Source organism: Nicotiana sylvestris, chromosome 2, assembly GCF_000393655.2.
Source record: "Nicotiana sylvestris chromosome 2, ASM39365v2, whole genome shotgun sequence".
In the NCBI taxonomy this organism is placed as follows: domain Eukaryota; kingdom Viridiplantae; phylum Streptophyta; class Magnoliopsida; order Solanales; family Solanaceae; genus Nicotiana; species Nicotiana sylvestris.
The window spans coordinates 163,684,695-163,690,694 of NC_091058.1; positions in this window are offsets into that span (position 1 = coordinate 163,684,695).

Consider the following 6,000-nt stretch of genomic DNA (forward strand, 5'->3'; position numbering starts at 1 on the left):
AGTTTAGGGTTTAAAACCCTAATGCTGACTAAAGGAAAGAGTTCAGTTTAGGGTTTAAAACCCTAATGCTGACTGAATGGAAAAAAGTTCAGTTTAGGGTTTAAAACCCTAATGCTGACTGGATGGAAAAGAGTTCAGTTTAGGGTTTAAAACCCTAATGCTGACTCTGACTACAGGAAAAAGTTCAGTTTAAGGTTAAAATCCTAATGCTGACTAATGGAAAAAGTTCAGTTTAGGGTTTAAAAACCCTAATGCTGACTGAAGGGAAAAAGTTCAGTTTAGGGTTTAAAACCCTAATGCTGACTAAAGGAAAAGAGTTCTGTTTAGGGTTTAAAACCCTAATGCTGACTGAATGGAAAAGAGTTTAGTTTAGGGTTTAAAACCCTAATGCTAACTAAAGGAAAAGTTCAGTTTAGGGTTTACAAACCCTAATGCTGACTAAAGGAAAAGTTCAGTTTAGGGTTTAAAACCCTAATGCTGACTGAATGGAAAAAGTTCAATTTAGGGTTTAAAACCATAATGCTGACCGAATGGAAAAGAGTTCAGTTTAAAACCCTAATGCTGACCGAATGGAAAAGAGTTCAGTTTAGGGTTTAAAACCCTAATGCTGACTGGATGGAAAAGAGTTCAGTTTAGGGTTTAAAACCCTAATGCTGACTCTGACTACAGGAAAAAGTTCAGTTTAGGGTTTAAAACCCTAATGCTGACTGAATGGAAAAGAGTTCAGTTTAGGGTATAAAACCCTAATGCTGACTAAAGGAAAAGTTCAGTTTAGGGTTTAAAACCCTAATGCTGACTAAAGGAAAAGTTCAGTTTAGGGTTTAAAACCTTAATGCTGACTGAATGGAAAAAGTTCAGTTTAGGGTTTAAAACCCTAATGCTGACTGAATGGAAAAGAGTTCAGTTTAAGGTTTAAAACCCTAATGCTGACTGGATGGAAAAGAGTTCAGTTTAAGGTTTAAAACCCTAATGCAGACTCTGACTACAGGAAAAAGTTCAGTTTAGGGTTTAAAACCCTAATGCTGACTAAAGGAAAAAGTTCAGTTAAGGGTTTAAAACCCTAATGCTGACTAAAGGGAAAGTTCAGTTTAGGGTTTAAAACCCTAATGCTGACTAAAGGAAAGAGTTCAGTTTAGGGTTTAAAACCTTAATGCTGACTGAATGGAAAAAGTTCAGTTTAGGGTTTAAAACCCTAATGCTGACCGAATGGAAAAGAGTTCAGTTTAGGGTTTAAAACCCTAATGCTGACTGAATGGAAAAAGTTCAGTTTAGGGTTTAAAACCTTAATGCTGACTAAAGGAAAGAGTTCAGTTTAGGGTTTAAAACCCTAATGCTGACTAAAGGAAAGAGTTCAGTTTAGGGTTTAAAACCCTAATGCTGACTGAATGGAAAAAGTTCAGTTTAGTGTTTAAAACCCTAATGCTGACTAAAGGAAAGAGTTCAGTTTAGGGTTTAAAACTCTAATGCTGACAGAATGGAAAAAGTTCAGTTTAGGGTTTAAAACCTTAATGCTGACTAAAGGAAAGAGTTCAGTTTAGGGTTTAAAACCCTAATGCTGACTAAAGGGAAAGTTCAGTTTAAGGTTTAAAACCCTAATGCTGACTAAAGGAAAGAGTTCAGTTTAGGGTTTAAAACCCTAATGCTGACTAAAGGGAAAGTTCAGTTTAGAGTTTAAAACCCTAATGCTGACTGAATGGAAAAAGTTCAGTTTAGGGTTTAAAACCCTAATGCTGACTAAAGGAAAGAGTTCAGTTTAGGGTATAAAACCCTAATGCTGACTGAATGGAAAAAGTTCAGTTTAGGGTTTAAAACCTTAATGCTGACTAAAGGAAAGAGTTCAGTTTAGGGTTTAAAACACTAATGCTGACTAAAGGGAAAGTTCAGTTTAAGGTTTAAAACCCTAATGCTGACTAAAGGAAAGAGTTCAGTTTAGGGTTTAAAACCCTAATGCTGACTAAAGGGAAAGTTCAGTTTAGGGTTTAAAACCCTAATACTGACTAGCTGGAAAGAGTTCAGTTTAGGGTTTAAAACCCTAACGCTAACTGAATGGAAAAAGTTCAGTTTAGGGTTTAAAACCCTAATGCTGACTACAAGAAAAGTTCAGTTTAGGGTTTAAAACCCTAATGCTGACTGAATGAAAAAGTTCAGTTTAGGGTTTAAAACCCTAATGCTGACTGAAGGGAAAGTTCAGTTTAGGGTTTAAAACCCTAATGCTGACTAAAGGAAAGAGTTCAGTTTAGGGTTTAAAACCCTAATGCTGACTGGATGGAAAAGAGTTCAGTTTAGGGTTTAAAACCCTAATGCTGACTGGATGGAAAAGAGTTCAGTTTAGGGTTTAAAACCCTAATGCTGACTCTGACTACAGGAAAAAGTTCAGTTTAGGGTTTAAAACCCTAATGCTGACTAAAGGAAAAGTTCAGTTTAGTGTATAAAACCCTAATGCTGACTAAAGGAAAAGTTCAGTTTAGGGTTTAAAACCTTAATGCTGACTGAATGGAAAAAGTTCAGTTTAGGGTTTAAAACCCTAATGCTGACTGAATGGAAAAGAGTTTAGTTTAAGGTTTAAAACCCTAATGCTGACTAAAGGAAAAAGTTCAGTTTAGGGTTTAAAACCCTAATGCAGACTCTGACTACAGGAAAAAGTTCAGTTTAGGGTTTAAAACCCTAATGCTGACTGAATGGAAAAGAGTCCAGTTTAGGGTTTAAAACCCTAATGCTGACTAAAGGAAAAAGTTCAGTTTAGGGTTTAAAACCCTAATGCTGACTAAAGGGAAAGTTCAGTTTAGGGTTTAAAACCCTAATGCTGACTAAAGGAAAGAGTTCAGTTTAGGGTTTAAAACCCTAATGCTGACTGAATGGAAAAAGTTCAGTTTAGGGTTTAAAACCCTAATGCTGACCGAATGAAAAAGAGTTCAGTTTAGGGTTTAAAACCCTAATGCTGACTGAATGGAAAAAGTTCAGTTTAGGGTTTAAAACCCTAATGCTGACTAAAGGAAAGAGTTCAGTTTAGGGTTTAAAACCCTAATACTGACTAAAGGAAAGAGTTCAGTTTAGGGTTTAAAACCCTAATGCTGACTGGATGGAAAAGAGTTCAGTTTAGGGTTTAAAACCCTAATGCTGACTGGATGGAAAAGAGTTCAGTTTAGGGTTTAAAACCCTAATGCTGACTCTGACTACAGGAAAAAGTTCAGTTTAGGGTTTAAAACCCTAATGCTGACTGAATGGAAAAGAGTTCAGTTTAGGGTAAAAAACCCTAATGCTGACTAAAGGAAAAGTTCAGTTTAGGGTTTAAAACCCTAATGCTGACTAAAGGAAAAGTTCAGTTTAGGGTTTAAAACCTTAATGCTGACTGAATGGAAAAAGTTCAGTTTAGGGTTTAAAACCCTAATGCTGACTGAATGGAAAAGAGTTCAGTTTAGGGTTTAAAACCCTAATGCTGACTGAATGGAAAAGAGTTCAGTTTAGGATTTAAAACCCTAATGCTGACTGGATGGAAAAGAGTTCAGTTTAGGGTTTAAAACCCTAATGCTGACTCTGACTACAGGAAAAAGTTCAGTTTAGGGTTTAAAACCCTAATGCTGACTGAATGGAAAAGAGTCCAGTTTAGGGTTTAAAACCCTAATGCTGACTAAAGGAAAGAGTTCAGTTTAGGGTTTAAAACCCTAATGCTGACTGAATGGAAAAAGTTCAGTTTAGGGTTTAAAACCTTAATGCTGACTAAAGGAAAGAGTTCAGTTTAGGGTTTAAAACCCTAATGCTGACTAAAGGGAAAGTTCAGTTTAAGGTTTAAAACCCTAATGCTGACTAAAGGAAAGAGTTCAGTTTAGGGTTTAAAACCCTAATGCAGACTAAATGGATGGTTCAGTTTAGGGTTTAAAACCCTAATGCTGACTGAATGGAAAAAGTTCAGTTTAGGGTTTATAACCCTAATACTGACTAAAGGAAAGAGTTCAGTTTAGGGTATAAAACCCTAATGCTGACTGAATGGAAAAAGTTCAGTTTTGGGTTTAAAACCTTAATGCTGACTAAAGGAAAGAGTTCAGTTTAGGGTTTAAAACCCTAATGCTGACTAAAGGGAAAGTTCAGTTTAAGGTTTAAAACCCTAATGCTGACTAAAGGAAAGAGTTCAGTTTAGGGTTTAAAACCCTAATGCTGACTGAATGAAAAAGTTCAGTTTAGGGTTTAAAACCCTAATGCTGACTGAAGGGAAAGTTCAGTTTAGGGTTTAAAACCCTAATGCTGACTAAAGGAAAGAGTTCAGTTTAGGGTTTAAAACCCTAATGCTGACTGGATGGAAAAGAGTTCAGTTTAGGGTTTAAAACCCTAATGCTGACTGGATGGAAAAGAGTTCAGTTTAGGGTTTAAAACCCTAATGCTGACTCTGACTACAGGAAAAAGTTCAGTTTAGGGTTTAAAACCCTAATGCTGACTAAAGGAAAAGTTCAGTTTAGTGTATAAAACCCTAATGCTGACTAAAGGAAAAGTTCAGTTTAGGGTTTAAAACCTTAATGCTGACTGAATGGAAAAAGTTCAGTTTAGGGTTTAAAACCCTAATGCTGACTGAATGGAAAAGAGTTTAGTTTAAGGTTTAAAACCCTAATGCTGACTAAAGGAAAAAGTTCAGTTTAGGGTTTAAAACCCTAATGCAGACTCTGACTACAGGAAAAAGTTCAGTTTAGGGTTTAAAACCCTAATGCTGACTGAATGGAAAAGAGTCCAGTTTAGGGTTTAAAACCCTAATGCTGACTAAAGGAAAAAGTTCAGTTTAGGGTTTAAAACCCTAATGCTGACTAAAGGGAAAGTTCAGTTTAGGGTTTAAAACCCTAATGCTGACTAAAGGAAAGAGTTCAGTTTAGGGTTTAAAACCCTAATGCTGACTGAATGGAAAAAGTTCAGTTTAGGGTTTAAAACCCTAATGCTGACTAAAGGAAAGAGTTCAGTTTAGGGTTTAAAACCCTAATGCTAACTGAATGGAAAAAGTTCAGTTTAGGGTTTAAAACCCTAATGCTGACTAAAGGAAAGAGTTCAGTTTAGGGTTTAAAACCCTAATGCTGACTAAAGGAAAGAGTTCAGTTTAGGGTTTAAAACCCTAATGCTGACTGGATGGAAAAGAGTTCAGTTTAGGGTTTAAAACCCTAATGCTGACTGGATGGAAAAGAGTTCAGTTTAGGGTTTAAAACCCTAATGCTGACTCTGACTACAGGAAAAAGTTCAGTTTAGGGTTTAAAACCCTAATGCTGACTGAATGGAAAAGAGTTCAGTTTAGGGTTAAAAAACCCTAATGCTGACTAAAGGAAAAGTTCAGTTTAGGGTTTAAAACCCTAATGCTGACTAAAGGAAAAGTTCAGTTTAGGGTTTAAAACCTTAATGCTGACTGAATGGAAAAAGTTCAGTTTAGGGTTTAAAACCCTAATGCTGACTGAATGGAAAAGAGTTCAGTTTAGGGTTTAAAACCCTAATGCTGACTGAATGGAAAAGAGTTCAGTTTAGGATTTAAAACCCTAATGCTGACTGGATGGAAAAGAGTTCAGTTTAGGGTTTAAAACCCTAATGCTGACTCTGACTACAGGAAAAAGTTCAGTTTAGGGTTTAAAACCCTAATGCTGACTGAATGGAAAAGAGTCCAGTTTAGGGTTTAAAACCCTAATGCTGACTAAAGGAAAGAGTTCAGTTTAGGGTTTAAAACCCTAATGCTGACTGAATGGAAAAAGTTCAGTTTAGGGTTTAAAACCCTAATGCTGACTAAAGGAAAGAGTTCAGTTTAGGGTTTAAAACCCTAATGCTGACAGAATGGAAAAAGTTCAGTTTAAGGTTTAAAACCTTAATGCTGACTAAAGGAAAGAGTTCAGTTTAGGGTTTAAAACCCTAATGCTGACTAAAAGGAAAGTTCAGTTTAAAGTTTAAAACCCTAATGCTGACTAAAGGAAAGAGTTCAGTTTAGGGTTTAAAACCCTAATGCTGACTAAAGGGAAAGTTCAGTTTAGGGTTTAAAACCCTAAT